This window comes from Lissotriton helveticus, chromosome 6 (genome assembly GCF_964261635.1).
Source record: "Lissotriton helveticus chromosome 6, aLisHel1.1, whole genome shotgun sequence".
In the NCBI taxonomy this organism is placed as follows: domain Eukaryota; kingdom Metazoa; phylum Chordata; class Amphibia; order Caudata; family Salamandridae; genus Lissotriton; species Lissotriton helveticus.
Window position 1 is genome coordinate 50,120,654 of NC_136067.1, and position 12,784 is coordinate 50,133,437.

Below are 12,784 nucleotides of genomic sequence, written 5' to 3' on the forward strand. Positions count from 1 at the left end.
TGCATGACAGTGATGTTAAAAGTTTAATAAATTTGGCTGCTGGCTGAGAGGTTAAAACTACTACATATTCTTTACAAGTGCTTTTCTTTGTATCAGCCAAGCTTGGCCCAAATACTTTGCCATACAACAAACTATAGGAGGTCTAGTGTCAGTTTTAAGAATGCGAAGTGCAGCATGGTGATCTCGTGTTCCAAACTGCCGGCAAAGGGGGCTCAACCATTTTTCCCGCTGCAGTTTGTACGCTGTACAGGCAAACAGGATGTGTGCAATGCTTTCCACAGGTGCCTGACAACTAGGGCAATCTCTTTTGTTATTGGTGGACCATTTTACCATCATTTCCCCTACTGGGAGGGAGCCGTACCTGAAGTGCATATAGAGTATTCTATCTCTTGGCACTTTAATTAAGTCCAGGTAGGGCTCAAAGTATCTACTTTGCTTATGTAAGTAGAACTTGGTTGTCAATTTACCCATGCTAGTTCTTCTAATATCACGTTGGTCCACCCATTCCCAGTAGAGGTGTATAAGTTCCTCCCTCCTTGGGGGTTCCTGGCTGACCCAGGAACCACTGAGCCCAATTGCTGAAAGCATCTTGTTGGTATCACGTATCCAGCCTATTTTCCCCCCAGTATCAAGCCTAGTAACTTCAGTCCCAAAGAAGAGGCCTATTTGCTATGCCAAAGCTTGTTTATTTACTTAAGAGCCTGCTGTTGCATTGTGGTAAATAATTATTGTGCTTATGGGGAGGAGACACAACATATAGTGTTGCGAGGGATTGGCTTGGAGCAGGATGAAGGCGCCATAAAAGCCAGACAAAGTGTAAGTGGGATAGACAGATCATCTGAAGGAGTGAGTGTACGACAGCAAGAAAAGGAGGGAGAAGAATAAACGAATGCGATAGAAATCAGAGTGGCTAAGCTTAGGTTTACCATGGTGACAACTGAGTTATTGTTCTGAGCTTATGTTTGCCGTGGTGAAGTCTGTTATTGTTCTGAGTCAGTTTATACAATTGACCCAACAAGCCTAAAAACATTTTTTTTAAATAATATAAAAAAATAACAGAGGTCTGGGCGATGCAACCGGAAGCAGGCTTGCATGCAAATTGGATTAAACGACAACAAAGTGAAAAGTCACAAGAAGCAAAAAACAGCACCCACACCATAAGACTTTCGGCGTAGTAGCTCTCCATCCCAATTTACTTAAGAAAGAGGAGAGCAGCATTTTAAAAAGGTTGCATAAAAAAAGGCTGACACCAGCAGCTAGGCGCAGATTTTCCTCATGTTCCATGCTGCTTGCTATACAGCACGCACACTGAAAAAAGGCCACTCGAGTGGGTGCCTGCTTTTGCCTGGGGGGCCATAGAGTGTGTGCTGCTACAGGAGCACTTTAGTCGGTCCCTACTTGTGTCCTGGGGCACTGTAAAGTGCACGCTCGATCGAAGCAAAGGAATGGGCAAAAGAATGCTAAAATATAAAGCGCTGCGTCCCTGAAGCAGGCGCCACACTCAGCTTTTGTCAATGTTCACTCCCCAGTTTTACAGGACTGCTTGTGGACTGTAAATTAGTTGCTCAAGAACTCTGATGGGAGCATAAGGCACACCTATGCAGTCAATAGAAAAACACTGATGCCAAAATATTCCTCAGGCTAAACCAACGGGTGAATTGACAATAACAGCACACCAATGGCTGAAGGTACGAAAGCAAATAATTCCTTAGCTTAGAGAGATGGACCCCAACACCTTTAAGGTGTCGAATACAATATGTTCACCATGAATAGTGCAAGCACAAAACACAGAAAACCTAAAAAAAAAGGGGACCGAGGATAAAAATAACACGTTCTCATTCTATGATTCCTGGTCCTCGGTCCTCAACAAATTTCTCCTCTGGCATTCTTTACAGATATATGAGGAGTAAATACTGGAAGACAGTACTTTGAGACCCTAATAAGGTACAGTTTGTACGCTATATAAATGCATTGAGACAAGCCAGTATGTCAGTTCTGACATACTTGACTCACTAAACGTGACATGTACAAGTACTGATTGGGAAGCCTGAGTTGTAAAAAAAAAACAACAATGAATGTATTTATTGCCACTAACTCCATTTATGAAGGTAGACATGCAACATTTTTTTTAAAACACGGGCGGTATTGGTGGACGCCAGGCCTAAAACACTTGTCAGTGTATGATGCACCTTTCCGAGGGCATTCTGGAGCTAATACGTCGGTGCAGCAGTACTGAGAAACACATCAAAAAGCCAACACTTCCTTCCTCCAAATCCAAGGGCTAGAATTAAATATTCAAGAGCAATCATTTGTTTTTCAATGTACTCGTGCAAGGAAAACAGCGGACCTAGGTGGGAAATTTCAGTCGCATTTTGCAATTAATTGAAAACAGATTAGGACGAGGCCTCTGGGGAGCCCGGTCGGGCTGGGAGCTGGCGCGAGAGAAGAGCGAGGTGACAGATTTAGAGCGCTCGAGGCAATAAACGGGCACTCCATGAAAAAGAATGCGTTTTGCTGATAGTGCTCACAGTTTTCTTAGTCACATATTGATAATAAAAGACACTATAAAAGCGTGACTTTTGGCAGGGAAGGGAGAAATAAACAGTGCAAAAAAATCCCAGAATGTTGCAAGTTGCAAAGTGAGGTAATACAAAGCTTGAAGTTAAAGATTATATAGAACACAGATTTGCAAACACACAGACAGCCATCAGTCACAACAAGACCGGGAGCTAGCAGCAGCCCTGAAGAGAGCCCCGTGCTCTGGTTAACAGTTTAAATAAATGCAGAACCATGAAGTGCAGTGTCCCTGAAGCGGGTGCCATGCTCCTCTTTAAAGTTCAAAAAAACAATGCAACTCAGCTCGGCAAACGTGAAAGCGAGGAATGCTGCTGTTTAGAGGAAACAGTGCCCGGACGCGCGGCCACAACGTGAAGGAAGCATCATACAGCCAAGCACGACATTTATTCATCGCGCAAGAAATCACTGTCCACCACCTCTTTGAGAGCAAGAAAGGCCACTTTATTTAAGACAGGTGTGTAAATCAAACATCTGTTCAACACATTTATTTATAAATTAATAAAATCCAAATCTTTCAGCTTGACTAAGCATCCCTACCTAGGAGTAACCCCCCCACCAAGTTAACCCTAAACCAAACCAGAAACAACTAACTCTTGAAGAATACCCCCTCATTTCCTTTAACTGCCCTTTGAGGATGGACCAACCCGCTCCAGGCTGCCCACCCCCCACTAGAAACCGCCTACAAAAAGAACAAAACACCTGTCCTAAAGTGGCAAGGCCAGAAGGCCATAGCAGCGCCGAAAGCACTGCAAAAAAGGGGAAAAAACCTAGAGAAAAAAGGGGGAAGGGTGGGTGGGGCAAAAGAACCTCCCTCTACAGCCTCCCAGCCTCCCACTAGGGATGGCGAACGCGACAGTGATTTTTGCTCAAGACTCTGGCAGAGGCGCACCTGCTGATGCTTACTTCATGGACCACAATGCTTTGGGGCAACACGCTGATAGGACAAGCAGTGTGCGACCAATTGGACTTACTTGAATATTCAAGCTCCCTTGAGCTGGTGGGGCGGATGTATGACGTTACAACGCATACTTTTACAACGCCTACCTTTACCACGCAATTTTTACAACGCAGGATCCATTACAACGCATGTTTTTACAACGCAGATACCTTTACAACGCATACCATTACAACGTAAGTATTGGTAAGTATATAATATTTTTTTTAATGTAAATTAATTAAAATTAATATAATTTAATTTATTTTATTTTATTTTAATTTAATTTAATTAAATTTAATTAATTTAATTTAATGTAATTTAAATTTAATTTTACTTAATTTTTACCCTGTACCCCTGTACCCCAAAACCCAAACCTAGCCCTGAACCCTAAAAATACCCCTTTACCCAAAAACCCAAACCTAGCCCTGAACCCTAAAAATACCCCTGTACCCAAAAACCCAAACCTTGCCCTGAACCCTAAAAATACCCCTTTACCCAAAAACCCAAACCTAGCCCTGAACCCTAAAAATACCCCTTTACCCAAAAACCCAAACCTAGCCCTGAACCCTAAAAATACCCCTTTACCCAAAAACCCAAACCTAGCCCCGAACCCTAAAAATACCCCTTTACCCAAAAATCCAAACCTTGCCCTGAACCCTAAAAATACCCCTTTACCCAAAAACCCAAACCGAGCCCTGAACCCTAAAAATACCCCTTTACTCAAAAACCCAAACCTAGCCCTGAACCCTAAAAATACCCCTTTACCCAAAAACCCAAACCTTCCCCTGAACCCTAAAAATAGCCCTTTACCCAAAAACCCAAACCTAACCCGGAACCCTAAAAATACCCCTTTACCCAAAAACCCAAACCTAGCTCTGAACCCTAAAAATACCCCTTTACCCAAAAACCCAAACCTTGCCCTGAACCCTAAAAATACCCCTTTACCCAAAAACCCAAACCTAACCCTGAACCCTAAAAATACCCCTTTACCCAAAAACCCAAACCTATAATATTTTTAATAAAATTATATACTTACCAATACTTACGTTGTAATGGTATGCGTTGTAAAGGTATCTGCGTTGTAAAAACATGCGTTGTAATGGTACTTCGTTGTAATGGATCCTGCGTTGTAAAAATTGCGTGGTAAAGGTAGGTCGTTGTAAAAGTTGCGTGGTAAAGGTTGTATACCGGTGGGGCTGACGAGCCCGTGTTACGCACCTGCGTGCCACGAGTGGTACCGGACCTGAGAATATTATTTGGCAGCCTACGCAGCACCCCTACATATATGCCTATTCCCTGCTGACGAGAGGTAACAACCTCGAAACACGTGTCCAGGGATGGCGAACGCGACAGTGATTTTTGCTCAAGACTCTGGCAGAGGCACACCCGCTGATGCTTACTTAATGGACCACAATGCTTTGGGGCAACACGCTGATAGGACTAGCAGTGTGCGACCAATTGGACTTACTTGAATATTCAAGCTCCCTTGAGCTGGTGGGGCTGACGAGCCCGGGTTACGCACCTGCGTGCCACGAGTGGTACCGGACCTGAGAATATTATTTGGCAGCCTACGCAGCACCCCTACATATATGCCTAGTCCCTGCTGACGAGAGGTAACAACCTCGAAACACGTGTCCCGGGATGGCGAACGCAACAGTGATTTTTGCTCAAGACTCTGGCAGAGGCGCACCCGCTGATGCTTAGTTCATGGACCACAATGCTTTGGGCAACACACTGATAGGACAAGCAGTGTGCGACCAATTGGACTTGCCTCCCACTAGTGCGTTCCTTTTCCGCCTGCCCTGGACCTATATATAACCTCCCCTCTAATCAACCCCACCTGTCCTGTGCCCAGTCTACCTCGCGCGAACACACCCAGGGAGAGACCGTCTCGCGCACGGCTCTCCCTGGGTCCCCCCTCGCGCAAGAAATCACTGTCCACCACCTCTTTGAGAGAAAGAAAGGCCACTTTATTTAAGACAGGTGTGTAAATCAAACATCTGTTCAACACATTTATTTATTAATTAATAAAATCCAAATCTTTCAGCTTGACTAAGCATCCCTACCTAGGAGTAACCCCCCCCACCAAGTTAACCCTAACCCAAACCAGAAACAACTAACTCTTGAAGAATACCTCCTCATTTCCTTTAACTGCCCTTTGAGGATGGACCAACCCGCTCCAGGCTGCCCACCCCCCACTAGAAACCGCCACCCAGGAAAACCTTTAGAGTTTTCCTGCCCCACCCAAAGGCAAGGAAAAGGGGGTCGGGGAACACCACAATTGCACGTCCAGTACCTTAGCTATTAAATCACGCAATTCTAAAAGATAAAAGGAAAGACCCAATTGAGACAGGTGGACTCCATCCCCGCAAAATAAATGCTTCTCAGAAATGTGCAAATGAGGGTGAGCCAAACAAAAGATGCATAATTCTTTACAAAACAGTCTCATAGAACGATTCACTTTTTTCCGTGCTTTCTCCATGGCTGAATAATTCCGTGCCCCAGTCCATTGTAAGCGTGGAACGAACTCCGTCTAGATCACCATGGTGCTCACCCAGGGGTCCTTGATGACTTTCAGATCCATTTTCATCAACTTGAGCAATGTCAAACCAGTTAAGGAGACCAAATAGTTTTCTCCCAGGTGCAGCACCAGCAAATCAGGCGGGCCCCCTCCTCCCCCCCGACACCAGGGCAGACAAGGTTGTAAAAAGACCCGCCAGCGCATACCCCCTTTACCATGCCAGGAAACCTCATGTGTCAAACTGCTGAGCCCCAAAGATCTTCCACAAAGCAGACGTGCAGCCGCCACTGCGGCCCATTTAACAAAAGAATGTCCAACAATCCACACCCTCCGCTTTGCTCCAGCCACCGCGTGCCAATGACCTAGGAGAAAAACAAATGTTAGGAAAAACAAAGGCGAGCTATTTTCTTACATACTTCTCGCAACATCTCGACCTCCAACGCCCAATTCTGCGAATCTGGGACGAGTCCCACCCCAACCTGGCAGCCTCCGTCGCCTCCCCAATCCGAAAGGAATGAGTAGCAAATTGAGAAGGATCCCGCCCCAGACCCAACAGCACCTTCCGTAGAACAGCCAACAACTGCGAAACAACAATCGGACTGCCTTCATCGTGACAAAAAATCACTCCCGGTGTAAAATGAGGGGATGCCAAGAAAACCTCCCATTTCCCCACAGGACAACAAGAAGCGAAACCGCTCCGTCCCAAGAAAACCCACTTACCCCTACCCAACTGATCTGTTTTAGACATTCGCAACCAACTGTCTTGTTCCACCACCACTTCTCCGCTAGTCATACCCGCCCGGTCGCGCAAACCCAACAGCTCAGAAGCACGGAATGCCCCAAAAAATAACCACACAAAACACAAACGAAATTTCAGACACTCAAAGGCGTCATAACAGCAGACAGCCAACTGGGATAACATTAGTTGAAGCAAATCAAAAGTCACCGGCTGCCGCAGCTTCTGAGCACCGGCCTGAAATCTACCCAAACCTTTCAAAACCTTCCTGACCAGCACCTCCCCCAACAGGATCCCTCCCCCACCGAAGCTGCCCATAAAAAGATATCCCTGCCAGCTTACCCGAAATTGTCGTGTGGGAGAGGCCTTTGTCCGCCAAATGCAAAACAAAATGCAACAAAAAGTGCTCATCAGACAAACCCACCGGTGCCTGACACAAAAATTCCTCACCAAACTGCACAAATTCCCGCCAAGCCTGCAAATAACTCCGACGGGTTGAGGCAGCCACTGAATTCTCAACCAACTGTTGGACCCTCAATCCCCCAAGGCCCATACGTACTGTGGGATCGCTGTCGGTTCTAGATCCGCCCCAGGAGCCAATCTGCGGAATTCCGACCACTGAAATCGAGATAAAGCATCAGCAATACAATTAGTGGCCCCTGGAACATGTCTAGCTTTGAATACAATATTCAGCTGCAAACACCGCAACATGAAAGCATGCAACAGCTTCAACACACGCAAATCCCTTGCACTTTGCCTGTTAACAAGGTCAACCACCGCCATATTGTCCAAGTCGAACAACACAGATCTGTTCTGGAACTCATCCACCCAGATGTACCGAGCCGCCAGCAAAGGGAACAATTCTAAAAAAGCAATGCTGCGACCCTGCCCCTGCCAATGAACAGGCCAGCCAGCCGTGCACCAACGCCCTTCCCAAAAGATGCCGAAGCTGTTGGCTCCAGAAGCGTCCGTGAAGAGCTGCACCTGCCAGACGATGTCCTCGTCCGCAAAAAACAAGGCCACGCCGTTAAAGTCCTGCAGAAAATTAAACCAGATACACAAATCTGCTCGGACAGCTGCGGTAAGGCGCACCCGATGATGAGGAAGACTGGCTCCAGACAGGGACAAGCCCAGACGCCCACAAAACGTCCGACCTGCACGAACCACTCGACACGCAAAATTCAAGTACCCCAGCAGCTTCTGAACCTTCCGGAGCTCCAATTTTCGTTCGCCCAACACCAACCTGATGAAATCAGATATTTCTCTCACCTTGCCAGCAGGCAACCTCGCAACCATATCCCTGGTATCGATCTCAATCCCCAAAAAGGTCAACGTGGTACATGGTCCTTCGGTCTTATCTGGCGCCAAAGGGACACCCAGCTCCGCGGTCATAGCCTGAAAGATCTCTAAGGCCAACTGACACTGCCCAGACTGACCCGCACCAATGAAAAGGAAGTCATCCAAATAATGACATACCAAATCATGGCCACTGATGAAAGTGAAGCGCCATTGCAGCAAAGTACTGAACGTCTCGAAGAGGGCACAGGACACCGAACAGCCCATCGGCAAAACCTTGTCAACATAGAAATGGCCCCCAAAGTGCATACCCTAGAGACCAAAATCCCAAGGATGAATGGGCAGAAGGCGAAAGGCCGATTGAATGTCACTTTTCGCCAGCAGTGCACCGGGGCCCGCGGTACGAACCAGCCTCAAGGCGTCATTTACAGAAGCATAGGACACGCTAGAATCTGCCGGGTCGATGAAATCATTGATAGAGGAACCCTCCGGCCAAGACAAATGGTGGATGAGCCGGAACTCCCCAGCCGCCTTTTTGGGGACAACACCCAGAGGGGAGACTATCAAATCTGGTAAAGGACAGCTAAGAAAAGTACCAGCTATCCTGCCCGCAGCAAGCTCAGCCTCCAAATTCTTTTGTACAACCTGGGGGCACTCTTTAGCGGACTTCAGATTATCAGACCACCTACCCAACCGAAGACCCCGGTACCCAATCCGGAAACCTACCCTGAAACCCCAGGACAAAGTCTTGGCCGCCTCCAAATCGGGTTATTCCTGCAACCACAAGTCAAGAACCTCAACCTTAATAGGAGTAGGAGCCCTTTGAAACAAAGTGCGAAGGCTGCCCTCTGCCCCCTTGACCTCTCCGATGGTCTCCAAAACGCTGTCCCGGGAAACATTGGGTGAGGGCATGCCTGCCCCCGCATTGTGCACACTCATGCTTGTATCTACATGCTGGCCTGGTACAAGAACCCCTGTTAAAGTGCCAACCCGCCCCATATGTGGAGGACTGCCCCCTGCCCCAAAACCCCGCCCCAGATTGAGCGGGGCGAAATTGAAAGGGCCGATACTGCACCGGCAAGCTGCTAGCCGTGTGGATAGTAGCGGGCGGGTGAGAAGAAACCATCCACTGGAGCCACAACTCTGCATCCACTTCACCCCAGGAACGCTCTGGGAACACACTCATCCGAGCACGAAACTCCTCATCGTAAGACAGCCAGGCAAAACCACCAAAATAACTTTATGCCTTCCGAATGACATCAGCATATTTGAACATTTCAACTGCCTTACTCGGATTATGCTGGCAATAAACACTAGCATTAATCAAGAAAGCCGACGTCCAGGTTTAAATAGACTTCGGGACTAGCGGCCGCCTAGCCAACTCTAATTCCTCTTCTTTAGACCCTGCCTTTGCCTGCACATCACCATGTAGGAGCCTAAACACATCAACGAATTCGCCATCCCAGATTCTAGATTTAGTTTTCTCTAACAAATGAGACCCCAAAGGCATCCCAACTCCAGAATAAGGCAATCTCTTGGGAAGGATACTATCCTCCGCAACCTGCTCCTTAGGTGTCGCTGAGTCCCCTGTCCGCACAGGCCCACTGGCGGAAACGTCCCCTGCAACATTAGCATGCACCTCCGCATGCCGCACAAGCAGCGGAGCTAGAGCGACTCGCTCCTCAATAACCCCATCACCAGTACCAATAGATCTGGTACGCTTAGCAGGGAGACTCTCCCCTTGTTGCCAAACGGACCACCAACCATCCTTACCTCTTCGCAACTGGGATAACTTCTGATGAAACACCACAGGATCCCCTTGAGTTGGTCGACTCCTCGCTGACTCATGTACCGTTGCGTGGTCCGCACATGACTCCTGCAAGATACGAGGAACAAGGAATTGCCCCACCCTGGTGAGCCCGTGCTGCCAAAAGCCCAACATCCTTCTCCCACAACTCCCCCTCCTCCAAATCATCATCATGTATATCCAACTGTAAAACATCACCAGAAAACGAATACTGTGTACTGCCACTAGGCAGAGCCCCAGCACCAACTCCTCCATCGTAATATTGCCAGTTAATGTCATCAGAGCGCACTGCGCTCAGCGCTGCAGAAGAGAAATCGGCTCCAGATAACTCTCCCGGAGCCTCCCCACTTGGTACAGCCGTAGGGTCAGTCCGCAAGCCTCTCACACCAGCCACCGGCCGACCAGCCGGAGCCGAAACCGGGAAACGAGGGCCGCTCGAGCCAGACTGCGAGGAAACAGCGAGGGTGACACCCCCACTGGAGCCAAGGGGAACGCCCGCTGAAGACCCACCAGGACAAGGCACAGCCCATTGGCCCCCGCCCAAGCCGCCCGCCAGACCACCCTGCAAGGCACTGGGCACCCCACGTAAGTCTGAGAAAACAACCGGACTGGATGGCGAGGGCACCCCCCCAGAGCCCGCCCCCTCAAAACCAGCACAGTGGGCCCGTGGAAACCCAGAAGGAGGCCCAACAAGCCCTGTATCCGGAGCCCGGGAGGCCGAGGGAATGGACAGCGCTGACAGGTCACGGGAGAGCAACACAGCTCCAGAGGAATCTCCCCCCGCCAATGCAAACCCAGACCGGGCAGAGGAAACAGTCCCAAAATCTGAGCATTCCCCCATAACAACACTGGACAAAGAAGGGGGGGGCATCCCCCACCAAGGGAGTGGCAGGGGACAGGAGGTAACACTGCCCGTCTAACATGAGGTAGGGGGAAGCCCCTTGAGACACAACCTGCAGGGGCACAGGGCGTCTCTCCGTCACTGGAGCAGCAATAGAAACCTGGGGGAGGCTCTGCAAATCGAGGCTCCTCCCCGGCTTTGCCCTGGCACCCACGGAGGACTTCCTGGATCGTAAGGAGGGGGCCCCGCCCGCCCTCTGAAAAGGCCTCCCAACAGACCGGCCCTGCCTCCCGCCGAGCGCCCCTCGCAAGCCAGCAACCCCAGTGGGGGCCAAACATACCTGCTGGTGGGTGCCCGGTACTTCCAGGGAGGGCACCACGGACTCCACGGAACCCGCAGCCACCACCGGCAGAACCGCCGGCATGGCCGCAGCACCGTCCTCTTCGTCCTCCGGTCGCGGAGAAAGACACGCCGAGACCGCCCTCACCACGCCTGCAGCCGCCTTGCGAGGGGGACGGGCCAGCCCCACCCACGCCTCTCCAGGAACTCCGGGCCGAAGTAAATCCTCTCACCCCGCCTCGCAGAGGACCTGCACAGAATGCCGGACCGCCACAGAATCGTCCATGGCCCCTGACAGCAACAGGTACGGAGCAAAGAACCTCCCTCTACAGCCTCCCACTAGTGCGTTCCTTTCCCGCCTGCCCTGGACCTATATATAACCTCCCCTCTAATCAACCCCACCTGTCCTGTGCCCAGTCTCCCTCGCGCGAACACACCCAGGGAGAGACCGGCTTGCGCACGGCTCTCCCTGGGTCCCCCCTTTATTTATGAAACCGGGCATGCGCGAGTGCAACATTTTCTGGAGGTGGGGGTTAATAAGAAGTCAGCATACAGGCAAGCACAGCATTTATTTGATTTTTTATGAAACTGGGTACCTGAAATACTCAACTTGAAAAGCGCTCACACAGTAAGGCGGTGTGTCGGTAACTTATTGTTAAACTTGCTGGCGCCTCACACAGCCAATGTAATTAAGAACGTAAGTCTGCTGGTAGAGTTACCAGGCTGTTGGGCATTTTGTTACACACTGTGAAAGTATGGGGGTGCGAGTGCAGTGTGTTCTGGAGGTGGGGGAGGTTAATCTCTAGGGAGCTCACTAAGGGGGTCCCACAAGGCTCATGTCTAAGCCCTACACTCTTTAATGTGTATGTCGCCCCCCTGGCTGACATTGTGAGAGCGTATGGGTTCACCCCAGTGTCGTATGCTGATGACACTCAGATTTTGTTTCCATTCCAGACCCTCACACCTGCAGTTAAACAATCCTTTGCCGAAGGCATGCGAGCGATGTCTGATTGGATGGCCTCTAATTGCCTTCAATGTAATGTGGGCAAAACTGAGGTCATGCTCTTTGGGGAGGCCCCCCTTCTGTGGTCCCCTGAATGGTGTCCACTGGACTTAGGACCGGTCCCATGTCCTAAGCAGGCGGTGAAGAATCTAGGGGTGCGGTTAGATCAGGCACTGTTGTTGAAAGAGCACGCAAACCAGGTAACCGGGTCCTGCTTTCGGGTCATCGGACTCTTGAGGCGTGTGTTCCGGTTTTTGTCTGACAATTTCAGAAAGACCCTTGTCCAGACCCTAGTGATCAGCAGGCTGGACTATTGTAACATCCTCTTTATATCTGCCAATGAGGAACAGCTTAGCTGACTACAAGTGGCTCAAAATACTGCGGCAAGACTGGTCCTTAATGCCCCAGCTAGGTCACCCTCACGCCCCCTCCTTGAGAAACTTCACTGGCTGCCCATTCAGCAACGGGTCAAATTTAAATCTGTTGTATAATACACAAAAGCCTCTTTGGCTCGGGTCCTAAATGCCTGGCTGAAAAATTCAACCTCTACAAGCCTGGACGTCTTCTGCGTTCTAGTAACCAACTGCTGCTTCAGATCCCTCATGTTAGGAGGGCAAGACAGGGAGGCCGAGCACTGTCATATAAGGGTCCCACCCTTTGGAACACGCTCCCCCTCACACTGAGGCAAAACACCAATCTTCAGGCTTTTAGGAAATCTCTTAAAACA

At 49.5% G+C, this 12,784-nt stretch overlaps 1 protein-coding gene and 1 long non-coding RNA gene across 8 annotated transcripts in view; both read right to left on the reverse strand.

Moving 5' to 3' along the window:
• Positions 1–12,784, reverse strand: part of DNAH8 (dynein axonemal heavy chain 8) — a 10,041,960-nt gene that overhangs the window by 6,050,393 nt on the left and 3,978,783 nt on the right. The gene's annotated exons all lie outside the window — the stretch shown is intronic.
• LOC144762205 (uncharacterized) lies at positions 5,463–9,965 on the reverse strand. The gene is made up of 2 exons (XR_013596067.1): positions 9,841–9,965; positions 5,463–6,397 (listed from the first exon to the last, which is right to left on the reverse strand). It is a non-coding gene; the product is annotated as an uncharacterized LOC144762205 (long non-coding RNA).